Source organism: Octopus bimaculoides, chromosome 20 (genome assembly GCF_046866305.1).
Source record: "Octopus bimaculoides isolate indiv1 chromosome 20, ASM4686630v1, whole genome shotgun sequence".
Taxonomy (NCBI): Eukaryota; Metazoa; Mollusca; class Cephalopoda; order Octopoda; family Octopodidae; genus Octopus; species Octopus bimaculoides.
Genome location: NC_142947.1, coordinates 36,448,622 through 36,470,839, shown reverse-complemented (window position 1 = coordinate 36,470,839; position 22,218 = coordinate 36,448,622). Strand labels below are relative to the sequence as shown.

Genomic DNA, 22,218 nt, shown 5'->3' with positions numbered 1-22,218 from the left:
TTTCCTCATAGCTTTCAGAAAATGGATATTTTCCTAATGGAATTTTCTACAAATACATTTCAGATGGTGTAGATTGCAATTATATCAGATTTAATGTGAAAAAAAGAAATTAGTGGCCGTGAAAACACATGTATATTGACACACGCATAATTTTCTCAAAATTTGACGTTCACATTTGTAAACATATATATGTCGTTACTATTATGTTAAACTGTCGTATGTCCAAATTTGGCCAAATACGGTTTTTTTGCAATATTTATTTTTGCTTGCAAATAGCCGGTTCTTTCGGTCAAACTATCGTATCTCCAGCTGCTTCAGATGCCAAGATATCAAAAATCGTCAAAGTGTAGCACAACGGTTTTGCTATGGAATAATGAAACTATTTCTTTCGTTTTCTGAAAAAGCAAACTTTTGGACTTACGACACTTTTGCATAATAGCAAGGATGTGACGTGCGTCAGTATGTTTATGTGCACGCTTGCCATTTTTGTCCTTTTTTTTTTACATTAAAATGCAATACAATCGCAGTTTACATCATCTGAAATGTATGGGCCGATATTTAGGTAATCGTACCGAAAGATCGCCTATTTTTTTTAAGCTATGAGGAAACAAAGTCGCCCAGTGTGATTTAACCGAAAGTCCTCTCCCTCGCTTTTCCGAAAAACTTTTCACTATAAATTCCGATATAATCGGAATCCGCACTATCCGAAAGATATTCGAAGAAAATTTAATTAAAAGAAATATCCATTTTTTTTTAAAGTTATTAGGAAACAAAATCGAAACGGGAACACAATTGAGTCGGTATGACATCATAAATAGCACGCCATTGATTGTATAATAATGCCTGATCAGGTGTATTCTTAGAGAGGAGGGTTAGCAACAAGCATTTACAAGACAATGTAGTCCTAGTTATCAAACGCCTAAGTATATATATATATATATATATATATATAAAACAAAGGCTGGCTGTGGTTAAAACGCCATTGATCTCAGCTCTGCCTGTCTCTATTCTATGGCCATCGACCGACATTGAGATTTATCAGATATTAAGAAACTTTGTTAAATTAAAATATAATTATAAATAATATATTCCAATAATTATTTTATAAGTCGATAAGATAATGTTTAATAATAACCAAAATGTTGCCTTTTTTTTTTCTTACATTTTTTGTCCAAAATTCTTTTTCTCTCTCCCAAAGTTTCACTTAAAATTATTAGAATTACTTACAATAAGTGTCTTCTCTCCTTCCAATTCAAGTCTCTTTGATAATTCGAAACATCACAGCTATTTCATTTTCTTTTTATCTTCCATAAATAATTACTTGGAGGTGGGACAATAATAATAATAACAAATTTAAAGAATAAAATAATCCCTTTTTTATATACTTTTTTTAAAAAGTTTCTTCGATCCTCAGAAATATATCATATTACAGTTTGAATTAACAGAACTGAGATTCCAGTTCTGTAAAGAGACAAACTGTTCCGTTTAAAAGAAAAGGGTGACCGATTTTACAAGGTACTTTAAATCCCAGCATTCAAGTTTCGAATCCTGTCTTTTCTCGCCTAGTTAATATGGGTCTTTCTCTCTTTCTTTTATTTATTCTAACTTCTGTATTGGATCTGCTTTTATTTTCATCTCTCAAAAATAGGCGGCGGTCAAGAAAATTATTTCAGTACAACCCACGAAAGTTTTTTGAGGAACGGACTCATTTTTAGATACGCACCAAAATAAATTTACAATAAAAATAATCTACTCTTGTAGAAGTATTATTATCATTATTATTATTACTATAAAAATATAATAAAGATATATTTTTATATTTATTTATTTGTAAAATCAAAGAAAGAAAATAAATGATTTGGCACTGAAATTCAATCGGCGAAAAATGAAAATGAAAAATAAAACAAACATTTTTTTTTTTCGTTCTTATTGACACAGTCAGCGTTACGGTTGTTGAGTGCTATTTACACGACATACTATAACAGATCAGTAAGCAACCTGTCAGGAGAGCTAATTACACGGTTGACACTAGTGACGTAATATATTGATTTCTTCTTAAGGTTTTTCTCTCAGACCCAGCAGACGATTCCCATAAACTTATAAAAGATGTTTTGATACTCGTTTAAGAAGTGTTGCTAGTGAAAAATTAAACTGCAATTTATTCGTTTATTTCGTTTGATCAGTGGTCCTGAACCGGAGTCCATATAAGATTTCGTTAAAATTTATGTGCAACAAATTATTTATTCTTCTGTAATACACAAAATATTTTTTAAAATTTATATAATTCCTAATAATATTTAATTTAAAAATACAGTAAGATTTTTTTTTTAATATACATCGAATGGCTATGGAAGTCTAGTAGAGTAAAATAGGAATTAAAGGGGCCCATAGGCACAAAATGGTTGATAGCCATTGCGTTAGATAAAGGGATGGTAAATTTTCAGATTAACAACCGCACGATTTTCACTAGGGTGTTAGGGTCAGGGTTAGGGTGTTAGGGTCAGGGAATTTCGTCCCTAACCCAACCCTAACCCCCTAATGAAAATCGTGCGGGTGTTAATCTGAAAATTTACCAAAGGGATTATTTACCATGTTTGCTGGCATATAAGATGCGCTTTTATTTTTTGTTAATGTATCAACAAATTGAACTGCGTTCAATGTGGTTGTACCACGATAGGAAACCGGGTGTAGTAGGCTATGGAGCAGGATAAGCATAAGTTTGATAGGCCCGATATTTGTGACTAAATATTAAAAACAAGCCAAATTATTACAGCCTATTCGTAAAAACTTTCGAAAAACTGCTTATTGTTTGTCGGCAGTTATGTTGAGAGAGGTCACATCATCTCATATCTCCTTCTCCTAGCATACATAACTAACACCTGGAATGTGCATAACATCATTTAATAACTGCATTACCTATAAGAAACATTTCTATTATTATCTCAGTGAAAAATTCTCATGGAAAGATGAAAGGAATGTTAAACTTCCATTTGCAATCTAGTAGATGGCAGCGAAACCATAGCCATTGTGAACCATCTTGGTGGTCAACTGCCGTAACACAAAACGTCACAGTCGAATTAAGACCGATAGAGGCTATAAGCACTGAAAACATTTTGGTGCCCCCCATATATATGTAATTCAAAATATAAACAATAGTAAACAGTAAAATAAATTTCTATCTTTCAAAACGAGGCAAAACTAACAGTAAAATGGAAAATAATGTTTATTTGAATCCCAGAAAAATGTCACAGGAAAAAATACCACAGAAAAAATTCTACCCTCGTAGCTCAGTGTACAGATTCATAGAGCGATAAAAATGATGAATATATTTCGGTGGTAGAGTGAATGTAAAATAGTGACTTCCTACGTGTATTCTAATTCTGGAAAGAAGTTAAACATGGACTCCATTTTTACCTGTGACATTTTATTGTAGCATTTTTTTACCACATTTTTACTGTGGAATTTTTTTTTTTCCTGTAGCATTTTTACTGTGGAATTTTTTCATGTAGCATTTTTGCTGTGGATTTTTTCCTGCGAAATTTTTTCCAGTGGAATATTTTCCTGCGAAAATTTTTTCTGTGGCATTTTTTCCACTTTATTTATACTCGAAAAATTTTCTACTTTTTTTAGATCGCAATGTTTTTCATCAGATCCTCACTATGACAACATGAACACTTCGAAATTATACCTCCCATCATATAAACCACTTCGAATATAATTTTTGCAAGTTTAAAGTGATTTCTTTTGTCCCGTAAACCATATACCATTTCTGTTGTGTCCCCCTTTCCTTGACATCCTAAGAACGTGCTTATTCTGCTTAATGGTTAATCCAGCGCTGCCGGAAATACACGAGTTTTACAACCTGTATAGCAATTCTTATTCAAAATATAAACAAGTACAAAGAAGATGAAAATGAAATACAGTATTCATATGACGTAGTTTATATATGATAAATTTATGGTTTCAAACTTTATTCCATTATACTGTCACAACATTGTATTTACATGCACAGAATCACAAAACCACTTTAAAATATCTTTCAGTGATTGTATGATGAAACACTGAAAGTTTTTTTTTTCTTTTTCTCCGCCCCACCCCCACACTAAATATACTTGTATATTTGTACATTTGATTAATTTGTACTTGAAATATATTATGATTGAATAAAAGGTGAAACGGGAAACTGGAATTTCTTTGATATAAGCCTGCTCGATCAATGATCAAGTGGAGATAAACAGCCAAAAACCACAGGACCACTATGACTACGAGATATCCAACACGACGGGTAAATATTGAACAGATAGAAAAGGCCGAAACAGTAAAACCAGATTATGATGAAATAATTCCTGGAAAATGATTTTTTTTTTTAATTTCATAAAATTTGTAATCCAAATGGGAAAAATAATCTCTCTCTCCCTCCCTCCCTATCCCTCTCTCTTTCTCTCTCCCTCCCTCTCTCTCTGACATAGATCCTTTTTTTCTTTCTCTTCTTCACTCTTTCGTGAAAGCGTTCCAACTACGTTCCACCTACCTCACGTCATAGACTCTTCTCTCTTTCTCCCTCTTTTCCCCTAATCATGTGAAAGCGTTATCGACGGGCTAAGTAACTTAATGACAAGCAGAATTATTATAAGACTTTGGAAGTTAAACTTTAATCTAGTCATTGTCTATATACGAGACCACGCTACCTTGTGAAGAATATACGAAAGACCACCACACTAAATATACATGTAAACATCCAGCGATGAGAGTCCAGTTCAGGAATTTGGGGGTTGTGGGGAACGTGAAGTTACCCCCTTAATTACCATTATTATCAGGTCCGTCCTCACTATGAACGGTAGTTCATGACAGAGTCCCATCTATGTATTAAATAGATTTCCCAAGGGTAGAAGAGGCTTCCGTTATTTTTAACAAAGTCATGGGAAGGTGGCTTTTCTAGGAAAAAGCTACTCAAGCATAAAACTTGCAGTCAAAATAGTTATCAGTCATCTTGCAATGCCTGTCACTGGAACTTACTATGGCAACTGAGAAAGTGGCAAAAGTGTTGCACAAGCTTTTGTCACTTAAATCCAATGAGGTAGAGATGTCTCACTAATGTGAGGCGGTTATCGTCTGACAAGATGAAATAATCATCATGATGTATGTTAGGTCATACTTCGTACTTCCATTAACATGTAACCCAGTACAATCTATCGCATGCTCGGGCCTTAACCGTCGGTGACTTAACGCAACCCTATCAAGCCTGCTTGGTAAGGAGCATGGCTTTCATTGGATAACTAGCAAGACGAAAAACAAAACCCGTCAAAGGACGCATGAACTCAGTAGAGTTAACGGCTATCAAACAGCTAGTGTTTGTTTAGACAACTTTCTAGTAAAAGGAAATTACAAAATAACACCAGCCTCGGATCTTTTTTAAAACGGGGGCCACATTTTTCATTAACGAAACACTTTGAAACTTGGAACACTGGTAGAATGTGTCATATAAAACATCTTTTTCTCTTAGTCTTCTTTTAAAAAAAAGAAATCCATAAGTTATTCCATGTTAAAGTTGTCGTATTTCTGTAATTTCAACCAATCACTGACGTCCATTCAGCCGATATACATTAAGTGCCGACTACATAAACAAACGATTCTGAAACAATTAACCCTAACAATTAACCCTAACCCTAACCCTAGGGTTAGGGTTAAAGCAAATTTAAAATGAAAAAAGCAAATAAAACGAAGGTATGGAGATTAAATACGCTTTACATCGCTTAATCAGCCAAAGGAGTAAATATAAACAACTGAATACTTGTCAGTGATTGGTTGAAATTATCGAAATATGACAATTTTTTACATGAAATAAATTCGAATACAAAAATATTTTTCTGTTCTATAACACAAAATAGATAAGTATACGAAGTTTGAAAGTCTTTCCGTACCAAAAACACTACGTAAAACATTAATGAAAAATGTGGCCCCCGTTTTAAAATAGATCCCCAGCCTCACTGTGAAGTGATTTTGCTCTTGTTTGTTCCTGGATTACTTGGTGAAAGTCTTGGCGGTTTTGTGCCAGCTGTTATTGATTTTAAATTTCAGCAGACATTGTTGGTAGCCATTTTACGATGCATATCACTTTTATTTGACTTTACAAGGATCAGCGTTTGTACATCAAATAAAGATCATAAATAACAAAAAAACGAGTGATAAGATCCTAAGTTGAGGTCACAACTCGGCTTCGGTTCCAGAGTGAATTTATTAAAAGCCTCATACATGTCGCAACCAACGTCCATTTCATCATAAATTCAAGACAATGAGGGCTGTGGCAGAGTCGTTTGAACAAAGGGCATAGCGCATTGCAAAATTTGTTCTGGCTAAGGCGGGTGAGCTGGCAGAAGCGTTAGCATGCCGCGCGAAATGCTTAGTGGTATCTCGCCAGTCTTACCGTTCTGAGTTTAAATTCTGCAGAGGTCGACTTTACCTTTCATCCTTTCGGGGTCGATAAAATAAATACCAGTTGAGCACTGGGGTCGATGTAATTAACTTATCCCCTCCATCGAAATTGCTGGCTTTATACCAAAAATTGCATCCAATATCTGTTCTGGTTATTTGCCCTCTTTAGTTCATATCTCGCCGAAGTTAGCTTTACTATATATCCCTTCGGAATCAATAATATGAAATACTAGTTCAGAGCGGTGGTGGATTAGCGGAAATGTTAGAACATCAGGTGATAAATCTTGCAAAATTTGTTCCGGCTCTTTACAGAGTTCTTTCTTGGGTGGGCTAGACTTAATCCATCACTAGATTAAAGCTACTACCGAGTTCTTTCTTGAGTGAGTTTTGCAGAATTCAGTCTGTTGCAAGCATCTTGGTCGGGTTCCCAGTTAGAGAAATAACTTCTACTCTTCCTTGTCTTGATTTCGTGGGCATTGAATAAAAGAAAAAATACTAGAAAGTTGAGGAAGAGAAGCATGAACACTGCATCACTAAACTAGGTATAAGTGACTTTTTCCGAGGAGCGGGCTGCATTGGACATAACACATCATCAGGTGGGCCGCACTACAAAAATGAATTCAAAGTAATCTTTCGTTGGGCGTGCCATTTAGAAAGTCCGACGGATCACAGTTTGCCATGCTCGTGAACTGAACAGTAAAACAATGGCTGAATAGATATGTTATCAATCCAGGATGTATAAATTTGTAGATAAAAATAATAGATTTGTAGAAGAAAAAAAACGATTTGTGGAAAAAACAAAACAAAACGTTATAGTATCCTAGGAAAGTTGTGACAGTGTAACTTGTGGAAATAAAAGATGAGGATGGTAGTAAACATATATATATAAATAGTTCGTTGGGAGATGAGGAGAGAGAAAATAATTCAAGCAGGAATGCCGACACTTCAAAGAAAGAAAAACATGCAAAACGATTGGTTGAAAACGGTTATATTATCTGTTTTGTTTTATTTTCTTTTCATTAAATATTGTATAATGACAATAATTTATTTGTTGTTTAAGATAATAAAGAATAAAGGCAAGCATAAAATGATAGCTATTATATTTCAGTGGGAAGTTGGAGACAGAAATATAACCAGATACCTTGTAAACAAAACAAGAGCAATTTTCATACTGTGTTTGTTATTCCTGTTTATTTATTGGTTCAGCCATGCGTTATGTTGAGAGTGTGCGTATGTGTGGTGTGATGGGGGCGTTGAATTAGCTCTATCACTTACAGTTTGTTTGTTTGTTTGCAAGTTATTGTCTACATACGTATGATTTGAGGTTCCCATTTCATATAAGTACATGAGTACCCGTTCTCTCTCTCTCTATCTCTATCTCTCTCTATCTTTCTCTCACTCACACACACACACTCTTATATAACAGCAGACGTGTTTATATATGACGCATGCATCTGTCATTATATTATTTAGAACGTAAACAATACTTAGATAAACAACACTCTCACATCGAACTTACGTGGTCGCTCGACCTGCTAGAACGTGCAACAAAACCTCCATTTAAATCACTTTCTTGTCGTCTAACAACGGGGAAACACAATAGACAACGTAGTCTATCACGATGCCTTAACATAAAATGGGACGATAAGATAGGTTAGAACGCCAATGGGATCTTTTCTGTTTGGCTACCAGCATCAATCAGCGCCAATCTCTGTTCACATTAATTTCATATTCAGTGTAACGATACAGTTTTATAGGCTAATGAATGCCATGAAAATCATCTTTGTTATAAACCAATCAATAAAAAGTTATTAGGTATTAAAGTTTAAAAATTTCGGGTAATTTTAGTCAATCGTAAGTCATAGTAACAAGCGGAACATGAGAACTCTTTTGTCTGCGAGAAATCAAGTGTTGACAAATATATTGAAATTGAAACCACTTGTTGACGCCGTGTTCTACCGTTCTACTTGGAAAATTTCTCTATCTGTTTGATTATGGCAGCGAGCTCCGGTAACCTAAGTCCTGCTTTGTGTTGAAGAACTGGGGATTAACCATTGCACAGCTGTTGATTATAACAGCTATGTTAGGGAAGTATGTGCGGAGGATTTGCTCTATCATCCAATTCAAGGTGGTGGGCCTGGGAAGATTGCTGAGATCGACGAAACAGTCTTCTCAAGACGTAAGTACCACCGAGGAAGGGTCCTACATGAGCAGTGGATTTTCGGAGGAATGTATCGCGAGACCAAACAGGTTTTTCTGTATGCGGTGCCATGTCGGAATCGTGACATACTGGAAGAATGCATACATCACTCGCTTATCCCAGGAACCACAATTTTCAGCGATTTGTGGAGGGCATACTCTCACATTCCTGAAATTAATGGTTACAATTCTGAGTATAGAACGGTGAACCACAGGGTTAGGTTTGTTAACTCGAAAGTTGGTACCCACACTCACCAAGTGGAGAATATATAGGCCTCTATTAGCAAGGTAATAAATGACGCTGTGGCACTCACCGTTCTTTGGTAGATTCACATCTGTGAACTTATGTGATGCAGGAGATATGAAAATTGCGATCTGTTCGAGAAATTGATTGAATGCACTTCTAACTATCGTCTTCAATTTTAAGAATATTTAATTCATAATTCGCTATTTTGTTTTCAGGTAACTCTTTTTTTCGCACTAAAGCTTAAATGTTTGTTTTTAAGCATATTTAATGTGTAATGTGTTGTTTCTTATCGCATATAATGTGTTGTTTATCGCATTTAATACATATTGAATGCTTAAAACTACAAAAGACGTGTTGCTTACTCTTACTTTTCATTGAGGTGGTTGTGAGATAAGCTAAAAATAACAGCTAAATAACGTATTTGGATAAATCTTTTAGGTTCGTGCTATCGCATTAAACGCATTTTGAATGCTTAAAACTACAAAAGACGTGTTGTTTACTCGTTTTCCTTGTGTAGAATACAAATATTGACAACACGGGTTATCTTCAGAATGTTGGCGACAAAATGTGCAGTCACGCACAAAATGTCCGCTTCCAAATGCTGTTTTCTCACTGGGTGAAAATTATCAGGCTGTAAACCTCTATAACTTTTCAAAAACAATTTTCTGGAACAAGTAAAATAACTCCAGTAATTCAGCTTGGAAAGCTACATTAATGTGCCAAATTTTAAAATTTTCGATAAACTTTTTGAAATGCTGGTAACCAAACAGAAAAGAGCCCGCCAATAGTTTAAAGCCGGCTTGTTCAGAGCCAGTCTAGTGTTGAACAACACCATCATGAGTTCAAATTCCACCGAGGTCGACTTTGCCTTTTATCAAAAAAAAAAACAAAAACAAAATCACCTCTCGTCAAGCATGAACACATTTTCTCCGCACGCCAAGTATACATTCTCACACAAGCTACTGGTATTCAGCGCAACAGCTTTTTGTGAAGCAAAAAGTGTAACGTTTGTCTTTAGATAATAATCTTTTTTTTAAAGCTTATCCCAGTCATTAGACTGCGGTCATGCTGGAGCACCACTTTTTAGAATTTTTACTCAAATAAATTGACCCCAGTACTTATTTGTTTAAGCTTGGTGCTTTTGCCCAATCGCTAACTTACGAGGACGTAAACACACCAATACCGGTTGCCAAGTTTCCAAAACGTTAGAACTCAAACAATGACAACTGATTTTTGCTGAAACAAACCATCACTACTTTTCTCAGACTCGGGTTTTAGTTATAAATTTGTAGCTTAGTATCAATGTTAAAAAGTAATATATTTAATAAATTATTTAAAATTCTGACTGCGTGGTACCTCGAGCAGGCGTTTACTACTATAGCCCCGGGATGAACAAGGCCTTGTGAATCCATTTAGTTGATGGAAATTGAAAGAAGCTCGTGTCTTTGTCCTCCACCACTACTTGACAACTGGCGTTGGCTTGTTTACGTCTCTGTGGCTTAATGGTTCGGCGAAAGCAGATCGATACGATACGCACCACGCTTTAAAAAATAAATACTGGGGTCAATTTGTTCGACTAAAACCCCTGCAGGAGGTACCTCAGCATGGTCGCAGTCCAATAACCGAAACAAGCAAAAGAGAAAAAATATCAATTTGTTTGTATAATATATTCAATACATTAATATTCATTATACAGGGTGTCCACAAGGTCTGGGTACATGGAGTAAATAAAATCATAACATAAACAATTAAATATAAGAAATAATAATTTCTTAAAGTATGTGTTAATCCTCATGTACCCAGACTTTGTGGACACCTTGTATATTAAGGCGGCGAGCTGGCAGAAACGTTAGCGCGCCGGGCGAAATGCTTAACGGTATTTCGTCTACGTTCTGAGTTCAAATTCCGCCTTTCAGGGTCGATAGATTAAGTACCAATTGTATACTGGAGTCGATCTAATCGACTGGGCCCCTCCCCCAAAATTTCGGGCCTTGTGCCTGGAGTAGAATCGTTGGCACGTCGGGCAAAATGTTTAGCGACATTTCGAGGGTCCTTACGTTCTGAATTCAAATTCTCTCAACTTTGCCTTTTATCCTTTCGGGGTCGATATATTAAATACCAGTTTAACGCAGGAGTCGACGTAATCGACTTACTATTCCCCACAAAATTGCTGGCCTTCTGCCAAAATTTTAAATCAATATTTATGTATTAAGGCGACAAACTGGTAGAATCTTTAGCACGCCGGACAAAATGCTTAGCGGTATTTCGTCCGTCTTTATGTTTTGAGTTCAAATTCTGTCGAGGTCGACGTTGCCTTTCATCCTTTTGAGGTCGATAAAATAAGTACCAGCTGAAAAACTGGAATCTATGTAATCGACTTACCCGCTTCTCCGATATTGCTGGCCTTGTGTCGAAATTTTAAACCAATATGTATTAAATATTATTCCTAAAAATCAATATATTTAATAATTTATTTCGCTTTTTACCCGCACCTCCCGAAAATTTTTTTTTCATTCATCAAGAAACCCACGCAAAAAGACATCTTTCTTGTGATACATGTTTTGAAAGTACACTACAGTTGAAAGTCGGTCATAAATGTAAATGATTGTCTAACTGCACGTGAACAGATAACTGAATATGAGTGAAAGTGAAGGGGCGGAAAGAGAGAGAGAGAGGAAGAGAAAGGTTAGTGCTAGCGTGCGTGAGAAAGAGAAAGAGAGCTGGTGAATTTGCGCGTTGTTTTGATTGTTGCAGTTTAGCCCCAGGTCAGCCCAGAACGAGATGACTTGTGATCAAAGATTTTCCAGCCATGATTATTGTATCGTTTATTATTATTATTATTATTTTTTATTAATTACGTATTCCAATGAGCCTTTCAATTTTTAAGATCAGTAAGGATGTGATTCAAGGAAGATCTGGCTGCTATTTCTTGCAGGTCGTTCGATCATTAACATTAAGAGTCTCCTTTGTTGTGCGTGTGTGTGTCTCACATTAAGCAGGCACACGTTTATCGGGAGTTGCAGCGTAAAAGCGAAAATGATAAACTGTGTTGGAACAAACAATTAGAGGTCAAAATCTGTTACTTCGGTTGTAAATGACTTACATAACCAAAGTAAATGCGACTTGAAAAAATCTGCGCCCAAGTCAGTAAACTACTCGCACAGTACCATTCAATGATTATGTGATAAATATTATATTATCGTTAGCCAACCCGACGGAGTGTTTAGCGGTATTTCGTCTACGTTCTGAGTTCAAATTCCTCCAAGGTCGACTTTGCCTTTCATCCTTTCAGGGTTGATAAAATAAATACTAGTTGAGCACTGGGGTCAATGTAATCGACTTACTCCCTCATCAAAATTGCTGGCCTTGTGCCAAAATTTGAAACCAATATATTGTATTATAGTATATCATATATTATACAGGGTGGGGCAGAGAGGTCGGACATTTTTGAAATGACTATTATTCAGCCCCAGTGGGAGGGACATATGTCTGACAGGTACCAATTCGGTCTGTGGTATCTTAGCATTTTTTTTTCCTTTTCAGGTGAAACCATGGTGCATAGAGCATCACTTGTTTACCTACAACAGTTATGTTAAGAATAACGAGTCTGTCACAGCAGTTCAGCAGGAGTTTCTGCACCATTTCAACATTCACCAAAATCAGGGTGTTCCCACCTGTAACACAATCTTTCGTTGGGTGAATGTACTTCGTACATGAGGTACACTAATGAATAGGAGACTAATGGGGGCGCCACAAATGGTATGGACCCCGGAAAATGTAGAATGCTTCAGGCAAGCTTTGATACGGACTCTGAATCGTTCTGTTCGGAGGCATTCCACTGAACTTGGTACTGGTAATTGATTGGTAAGGCATATTTTGCATGAAAACCTGTATTTCCACCCGTACAAATTGGTCATTGGGGAACAGTTGAAACCATGGGACTATGTATAGCGGCTTAACTTCGCATGTCAGATAGAAGCAATTTTTGAGGCAAATGGCTACCTCATTTTGTTAATGAGTGATGAAGTTCATTTTCATCTTAATGGCATAGTGAATCAACAGAACTGTCGTTATTGTCTCTTGAAAATCTGAGAGAACTGCACGAAAGACCACTGCATGGCCCAAAAGTGATGGTCCGGTGTGCGCTTGGAAAAGCTGCCATCATTGGTCCTTACATTTTTGAAGGCAATAATGGAAATGCTGTTACTGTGAACTCCGAGCATTACATTGAAATGATGAACAACTTTTCGTGCCTGAATTATGATGAAAACATACCTATTCAACGTGTATGGTTTCAGCAAGATGGGGTGACGGCCCACACAACCAGAGCTTCAATGGATGTTCTTCGCCCTCTGAAACAGAGGGCACCATGTAACCTGCCTTGATCAACAGCAGCCTAGTTTCCAGTAGCCATTTTGGACTTCCTATATCATCTCTTCATTCTCTTACTGAGTCTGAATGAGCTAGGTTTCTGTAAGAAGCCTGCAAAACTTAAAGTTGCAAGGAGCCAAATCAAACTGTTTTACATAACATATGCTACTTCTATTAAATATGTTGAGTGTGTTTTTCTTTCATTTATCCACTTACTCATATATATTTGTATGTGTGTGTGTGTATACATACATACATACATACATACATGCCAGTGCCACCTGACTGGCCCCTGTACCGACGGCACATAAAAAGCTCCCACTACACTCTCGGAGTGGTTGCCATTAGGGAGGGCATCCAGCTGTAGAAACCTTGCCAGATCAGATTGGAGCCTGGTGCAGCTTCCTGGCTTGCCAGACCTCAGTCAAACTATCCAACCCATGCCAGCATGGAAAGCAGACGTTAAACAATGATAATGATATATATATATATATATATATATCATTATCGTTTAACATCCATCTTCCATGCTGGCATGGGTGCGTGTGTGTGTGTGTGTGTGTGTATTATATATATACACACAAACATACATACATATATATATTATGTAAGTAAAGAAAAAAGAAACCAAGCTTTGTCCGCTAGAAGCACATCTGCTTATTCTAGTATTACAATCCAGTATATATCAGTTGTACTGATGTGAAGTACATATTAGAGTTGAAAATTCTAGAAATATTGTTTGTAGAGTTATTATATAACAAAGCAGGAAGTTGGATAATTTTTGGCTATAACCTACTATAAATAATACCAAGAAATTTTCCAGATTCCTATACATACACACACAAACAATTCAACTGAAAGAAATGCAAAAGTTTGTAGTGTAGATGATGGCCTATTTGTATAGAAAACCTCGTGTCAAATTCTTATAGCAATCAGCCATTTGGTGTTCAGTAGGAAGAAGGTAAAAATCTTAAGTATAGAAATTGCAAAAACAAAAATTATTATATTGGCAGAATTTAAGTTCTAATTAATATAGTGACAATCAGAATGATATAATTAGCATGAGAATTATATAAAGATTAATTGCTGTGGTTGAGAAGACACGTCAAGCTAAGTAAAATTGTGGCCATCCATACATATAGGCATGTCATACAGGCATGTCCTTCATGGCTATATCCCCCATTCATTCTCTCAGCCAAGAGGTCTTTGTCTTGCGAGCTTATGGGTGATGGTGCCACATAAAATGCACCCATGCTGGTACCATGTAAAATCACTTGTGCTAGTGCCATGTAAAAAGCATCAAGTACTCTCTGTAAAGTGGTTGGTGTTAGGAAGGGCATCCAGCTGTAGAAACTATGCCAAAACAGACAGATGGAACCTGGTGCAACTCTCTGGCTGGCCAGCTCCTGTCAAACCATCCAATCCATACCAGCATGGAAAATAGACATTAAATGACGACGACAACGATGATGATGATGATTAAAGAATTAATTAATTAACAAATACATTATTGGCTGGATAGGTACAAATCTGACTGTCAATAAAATGCTTTAATGTATTTAAATAACCATCACAATTATTTTTTGAGATTTAGTTACGTTAATGAATTTTTAAGTTGATGATTATTGATTATTGATTATTATTATCCAAAATTTTATCAGCCAAATGCAATAAGGTCCATATTTCTATGACGATTGTAAAAGATGTCAGAACAGTGATTGGCACATGTGGATGATAGAGCTGTTTTAACATCATTATAGCACTCACCACATGCACACAAAACAATGCACTGGCCTCCCTACATACTGCACAATGCACTGATGCACAGTGGATCGATTTATGAAGAGGTAGAGTTGCTGCAGTACGGCAAAAATTCACCAGCAGACATTACATTTTCATGCTATCAGTCACTACCAAGTTGTGCCAGTGGGCGTGGCACAAACTGCAAGTGGGACAATGGAATTTAGTTTCACTTGGAACACTAGTGATTTTTCCGTTCATGACCAAGACACCATCATAGCATAGGGTGGCACATAACTGGATATGAAGACCAAGAGGTTTCACTATCAACAATATGGACTGCAAAAACAATTCAGTATAAAATTCAGTCCCACAAATAACAATGTCAAAACATTGCGTGAAGCAAGTAAGCAAGATATGTTCAATTTTTGAAATGTTCTTTATTTTATCTTAAGTATTTTTGATGATATATATATATAAAGAGAACACAGTTGGTATTTAAAATTTTTGACAGCTGTTTCGGTAGGATTTTATTGATACATTCAAAGATAACATCACAACATATAATCCACCATCTTCAGATAAAATTTTAAACCAGCAAGATGTCAAGCAGTAAGATTTCATACATCAAACACAACAAATCCAATTTTAAATTTCATACACCATTTGTGTCCTCTTTTTATACCTATGCCTCACTTGGAACCAATCCCATAACCAGATCTGCAATTTAAATTGGATTTGGTACTTACATATCTACGGTATCCTACCAACACATGATAGCTTTATTGTTTATCTTACTGTGAACTCTGTGTTGTTGTAGCCAGCCATTTCTGGCATCCTGCGTGTAGATATTCCAAGGTTCTGTTGAATCCTAATGACTAATTTGTATGCATATATACAGGTGTTGGACAAAATAATGGAAACACCTAGCATCATAGTATCATAATTTTGAAATATCTATAAAACTGTCAAAAGCTTGTTTATTGTTATGCTTTTTTAGAGATTGTAATTTCCACAGTGAGGGACATCTTTTTAAGTCTTCCTAACTACTGGCCGCAGTGTAGCCTGGCTACATGTCCTTTGGTGTTTCTCACAGCTCCATCACACTTGCTACAATGAAAGACAAGGTATCTTTTTAACTTTATTTTCCTATTATTAGCCACAACATAGCTTGGCTACTTGTCTGGTGGTATCTGTAACAGTGTCATCACATTTATAACTACTTGTATTTTCTGAATTTGTTGAACCAAAATCCATTGAATCTACAGCCTTATCAAATTATTCAAATACTGTAGAAATTAATGTTAAGAACCCTTGGATTTAATGGTGGTAGTTGTGTTTGTTAACAACCTGTGAACAAAACAAATAAAGGATTTCATGTTAACCAAACAATAGAACAAGGCATGACTTTTCTGCAGGGTTATAACTAAGATAAATGAGAAGCTTTCATACTAGATAGTAAAATGCATACTTGTATGGTATAACAATGGCAAATAAATGATTCAAAAATGAACTGGAGAAGGCTAGAAGAGTGACTGCACAAAGATATCAGAGGAAGGAATGGACATAGTAATGTTGCTAATTAGAGTTAAGCAGTGAGTTGTAGAAAAGTAAATGTATTGAATAAAAAGGTAATTTATTGAAGGACCCTTGGATTTAAATGTGTTCCATAGCCACTGCAAACCTCATTCTAATTATTGTTATATTTTGGATCTGCAACAAAGAATTAGCAGCTTGTTTATAGATGTCTTTATTTAAAAAAAGAAAAATGACAAGAAGTCTACTCACACAGCAGCTTGACACAGAAACCTAACAATGATATATCACCACTAAAAATAAATTATCATTTTTATCTTATTACATTGTAAAACAAATATTTTTACAGATTTTATTTCCCTATCTCAAAAACACTTAATTTAGCCTAATGCTGCTTTATTTTGTTTATTATTGGGGTGGATCAGAGAGGGGTGATAACCAAAGAATTGCAGTTTGGGTGACTTCTGTATATTCAACGTACTGTCCAAATGTGCAAGATAACTTGTAAAGGAAAAGAAAAGAGAAAAAGAGCACTAAATAACTAACAGTATTAGCCATAGATGTGTAGTGAAACTAACACCTCGATCGCCATTATATACAAAGAAGCCATCTTCTCTCACTATAAATATACAAACACGCGAGCGTAGTAGAAAACATCTTTCCCTGTCATTACCTGACTGATTATTATTTGAAGCGGCAACTGCTTTGTACCGTTCCCGCCAGAACGCAAACTGACCAATCACAGCTCTTAATAAGGTCACGTGATAGTGTTTTTCTAATGCCTCTCTGGAGCCCCTATTTTGCTTTAAATAGACTAAATTATACCCAGCTAATTCGTCAACACCACTTCAACTACGAACTACAAGATTCGCCGCCAGCATCGCCAACATCGTCAACATGACTTCTACGTACACCAGCTAACCAAAACTACCGCAGAACTTCTAACTCTGTTTGTGCGATTCACCTTCGCCACGATAGACAACAGACAAGAACCCAGCCTGTGAAGAACATCTGTATACAAGAACCCGGCCCGGCATGGAAGCCCTAACATCACGACGAGTGATCGCACTGCTCCACACGCCTCAACTTCTTACATACAGACTCTTATTATTGTGTACTCTAAGAACTGGCAAATTCTTATATGTGTTACTGACTCTTTTTCTATCTGCTGTATCTCACGCATACACATACATGTATCACTTGCACACACTCTTTTCTTTACACGACGGCCTGTCTTTTATTATGTTTTATGTTGCACTCACACTCACACACAGACATACATTTTAATGCAACAATAAATATTACTGTTACACATCACTATCGGTTGTGTTCTATCGTCTTCCTTACTGGCCATTTACGAATTCACTATGTTATCGAAGTATAACGTATTTATATCATTTGAGATGTATTTTTGTGTTCGACCGTGTGACGCATTTAAATAAAAGGAGCCCTGTTTTTCCATTCATCACCATTTCTCCTTTTGGGTTCGCACGGTCGTTTTTACAGATGTATGAGCAAAACTTTTCAGGAAGGGCTGAAGTGGAATCTAAACATTTTTGTCCCAAAATTTAAAAGATTTTACAAATTGACTAAACAAAATAATTATGTAGTCAAGCTGGAAGGTGACAAGGTGGCAGAATTGTTTGAACGTCAAGCAAAATGCTTAGTGGTATTTCTTCCGTCTATGTTCTGAGCTCAAATTCCACTGAGGTCAACTTTGCCTTTCATCCTTTCAGAGTTCATAAAATAAGTACCAGTTGAGTAATTCATTCACCCCTTCCCCTGGCCTTGCACCAAAATTTGAAACCAATGAATATAGTTAAGCTAAAACTATAATGCTGGTTAAACAAAAATATTGCAAAATCTCTTGATCACAAATTTACAATATTAGATAACTTGTTTGAACTTATGCATCATTGTCACATCAGGTGAGAACAGTGGACCCCAAAATTTTTTGCACTTCAGACCAGTTTCATGCAAGACTATTTTTCCATTGACCAGGGGATCAAACTCATAACAAAGCACAATAAAGTGCATAATATATAATTTAATTATTACAAATATAACATAGAAATATTATATATACAGAGTGTTCACAAAGTCTGGGTACCTGGAGTAGATAAAATCATAACATAAACAATTAAATATAAGAAATAATAATTTCTTAAAGTATGTGTTGATCCCCATGTACCCAGACTTTGTGGACACCCTGTATAATGCAAAAATACTCTGCAGACTGTGATAGTCAATAAAATAGAAATAAAATTTTAAAAGATATTATTTTTGTGTGACCCAGTACCAAATGATCTACAGTTCAGTATATGTCTGCTGCCGGCTGGTTGTGGATTCCTGAATGAAAAGTTTAAACAAGAACTCAAAGCAGAAGAGATCTCCTGATGTCCAACAGTATAACGTAGGGTGTTTGCTGTAGTTGAAATTATGTTACATTTAAGGAAGGAGGCAGCCAATTTGGCTACTACACAGGGCAGTTAAAACTTATGGGTCACTACTGCTAACAATGAATATGTTAAATATCTTTCAATATCGGTTTCAAATTTTAGCACAAGGCCAGCAATTTTGGGTGAGGGATTGAGTCGATTACATTGACCCCAGTGTTCAACTGGTACTAATTTTTATTGATCCCAGAAAGGATGAAAGGCATCGGTGGAATTTGAACTCAGAATGTGAAGACAGATGAAATATCACTAAACATTTTGCCCGGTGTGCTAACAATTCAGCCAGCTCACCACCTTAAAATGTCTTTAAATATCTTCACATCATATATAACTATCTGCTTATGCTTGCTCAATACAAATCTGAACTAAATGATTCAGATGTTACCCCCCCCCCCCCCCCCCCCCCAGTGTTGTGTAGATGGCTTCTCGATCTTCTAGAGAAATTAAAGGATGTTCAGAAGAACATGGTGTTGCAGGAATCAGGGATAAAATTCTTCAGACAAAGTATCTAATGTCAGAACACTTGTTTCTCTGCCTGAAAAATTGATCACATCAATCATTCAAACAATCATTGAAAGAGGATTTTCACTCAAATTTTTGTCCCCAAAATTGAGCCTTGCCCAAATCAAAGTGAAAGGCCACCAAATCTGCTGCCTCGTGAGTGATATGGTGATGCATTAAAGTAAAGCTTGAGAAACAATAGGAGATAATATAACTTAGAATCATTAGCACGCCGGGCAAAATGCTTAGCGGTATTTTGTCTGCCATTACGTTCTGAGTTCAAATTCTGCCAAGGTCAACTTTGCTTTCATTCTTTCAAGGTTGATAAAACAAGTACCAGTTACACACTGGTGTCAATGTAACCGACTTAATCCCTTTGTCTGTCCTTGTTTGTCCCCTCTATGTTTACCCCCCCCCCCTGCTCCTGTGGGCAATAAGGAAATAAATAGAACTTAGAAAGATAAAGGAAAACAATCTTGACTGATAGGGTAAACGAAGAGAGCTGGTAGCCATTCTCCTTTTATTCTTTTACTTGTTTCAGTCAGTTGATTGTGGCCATGCTGGAGCACTGCCTTTAGTCAAGCAAATTGACCCCAGGACTTATTCTTTGTAAGCCTAGTACTTATTCTATCGGTCTCTTTTGCCAAACTGCTAAGTTACAGGGACGTAAACACACCAGCATCAGTTGTCAAGCGATGTTGGAGAGACAAATACAGACACACAAACATATACACATACATACATACACACACACACACACTCACACATATATATATATATACGACGGGCTTCTTTCAGTTTCTGTCTACCAAATCCACTCACAAGGCTTTGGTCAGCCCAAGACTATAGTAGAAAACACCTGCCCAATGTGCCACACAGTGGGACTGAACCTAGAACCATGTGGTTGGTAAGCTAGCTACTTACCACACAGCCACTCCTGCACCTATTTGTTAACTATTATTGAACAAAATAAATAAGGGAACTCATATTAACAAAATAATTGGACAAAGCAGGCATTTCTGCAGGGTAATTACTATGATAAGTAAGAAGCTAGCTCACTAGATAGTAAAATGCATATTTGTACAGTATAACAATGTCAAGTAAATGATTTTAAGAATGAGCAGGAGAAAGCTAGAAGGGTGACTTCATAAAGATATCAATAGAAGGATTGGGCATACCAATGTTGCTAACCAGAATTAAACAGTGAGTTGCAGAAAAGTTAATGTATTGCACATACACAGGTCACATGAAGAATGATTACACTTGGTCAGTGTACCCGGGAAATGATGAAATGTTGAAATAAGGAAAAATTTAATAGGCACAGCCATGGCTGTGTGGTGAGTAATTTGCTTCTCAGTCACATGGTTTTGGGGTTCAGTTCCACTGCGTGACACCTTGAGCAAGTGTCTTCTACAAAGCCCTAGTCTAACTAAAACCTTGTGAGTGAGCCAGTCATGTGTGTGTGTGTATTGTTATTAGTTTGTTTCTGTCCCTGTAATTTAGCATAGTACTGGGTTCAAGTTGCTTAACTCAAACCCTTCAGTGCTATTACTGAAACAAGTAAAAGGCAAAGAAAAAAACATACTTCTCAAAACAGTATTTAAGGCAAGAAAAAATGCTGACTTGAGAAACTGATCAAAAAATTACTGCAAGAATTACATAAAGGAAAACATGACCAATATGGAATGAATGGGGCAAAAATTGAAAATTCTACACACCCAGTGAAGTCGTGTGGCTATGAGGGAGTGTGCTATTAAGGTGATCCACCTTGGGTGACACTTCTATGGGGGAAGCACTTTTGGGTTATCTGTATAAGCCTGGATAGCAGGCAAGGTGAACAGCAAACTCATGGGTTGCCCCAGGCAACACACACACTAGCTATGTCACTTTCCTACAATCCAGTGCACTACGATGCTCGGGCTTACCCTCAGATGCTCTAACCAAGATCATCTCAAACTATGTTTTAGTTGATATTTTAAGCAATGATCAACTTTATAGTACTTCTCCCCTCATTAGCTTTTGTTTTTATTTTCCATGAGATGAAGCTAATGTTTCATGCCTGAATAAGAAGACACTGCAATTAAAATTTATTAATTGGCACAAAGCCATAAATTTATATAAGACAGGTAAGTAGACTGAATCACCACCAACACATTACAATACTACCTTTATCAAAAGCCAGCCACAGTGGATTTGAATACAGAAAGTAAAAGAGCATCAGTGCCTTCTTAAGATATAGCCACTGGGTCTAAGGGCCTTCTTTAGGTATAGCCTCATGGGTCTAAGGGCCTTCTTAATGTATAGCCTCATGGGTCTAAGGGTCTTCTTAAGGTGTAGCCTCATGGGTCTAAGGGCCTAATTCTAATCTATGTATGCTGTGGCTTGCTATCTATTAATAAGCACTATAGGGGCCAGTGTATTGATTTGTCCAGGATCCTCACAGGTCCAGGGGCCTAATTCTGAATTATGTATACTATGGCTTGCTGGCAATAAATAAATATTATAGGGCCCAGTGCACTAATTTGTCTGGGGGCCTATAAATGCTGTAAAGACAGCTCTGGTGGTATGTTGTTTATTTTTCTTTTAGCTGTGTGTATGTGGTGAGAGGGTTAATTGGTTAGTCAGCAGAGGAAGGGTAGCACCCATGACCATTCTAGGTTACCCATGACTGGTGGAAGGAAAGGGGGAGGTTACTCTCAGACCAAAAAACATGACACAAGGGTCAGCTGGTTGTGT

General features: G+C 36.5%; 1 protein-coding gene across 4 annotated transcripts in view; it reads right to left on the bottom strand.

The window, feature by feature from the left end:
• The window catches only part of LOC106868739 (adiponectin receptor protein 1), a 240,129-nt gene extending 238,433 nt beyond the window's left edge, over positions 1 to 1,696 (bottom strand). For 2 of the 4 annotated variants that reach the window (XR_016237655.1, XR_016237656.1), the window contains exon 1: positions 1,228 to 1,696. The gene's annotated coding sequence lies outside the window, so the exon portion shown is untranslated. The remainder of the gene's footprint in view (positions 1 to 1,227) is intronic. The other 2 variants (XM_089338362.1, XM_089338364.1) reach the window with 2 other exon arrangements.
• Between the last annotated feature and the right edge of the window lie 20,522 nt (positions 1,697 to 22,218).